The 256-nt window shown below is 60.9% G+C and overlaps 1 protein-coding gene across 1 annotated transcript in view; it reads right to left on the bottom strand.

Moving 5' to 3' along the window:
- The window catches only part of RBPJL (recombination signal binding protein for immunoglobulin kappa J region like), a 19,326-nt gene that overhangs the window by 2,259 nt on the left and 16,811 nt on the right, over positions 1 to 256 (bottom strand). The window lies entirely within an intron of this gene.

The raw sequence follows: 256 nt of genomic DNA, 5'->3' as shown, positions 1-256 counted from the left end.
AGAGTCAGCCCCGGGAGCTGGTTCACCCGGCTGGGCACAGGTCTGGCCCTGCTCCCGCTGCTGCCTTACTGCTTTCACTGCTTGGACAGAGCATCACTCCCTGGGAGCCCAGCCCGGGAGAGCAGGATGGGGATGCAGTACCTTGCAGGGCAGGAATACTGTTGGGCTCTGGCCTCTTCCAGGCAATCCCTTGCTTGGATTTGTAAACCTCCAGACCAGTACAGCCCTGGTCAAAGCCCCTGTGCCCTCAAAGCCA

The sequence above is a fragment of the Geospiza fortis genome, unplaced genomic scaffold, assembly GCF_000277835.1.
Source record: "Geospiza fortis unplaced genomic scaffold, GeoFor_1.0 scaffold188, whole genome shotgun sequence".
NCBI lineage: Eukaryota > Metazoa > Chordata > Aves > Passeriformes > Thraupidae > Geospiza > Geospiza fortis.
This window is presented reverse-complemented; position numbering and strand designations above follow the sequence as displayed.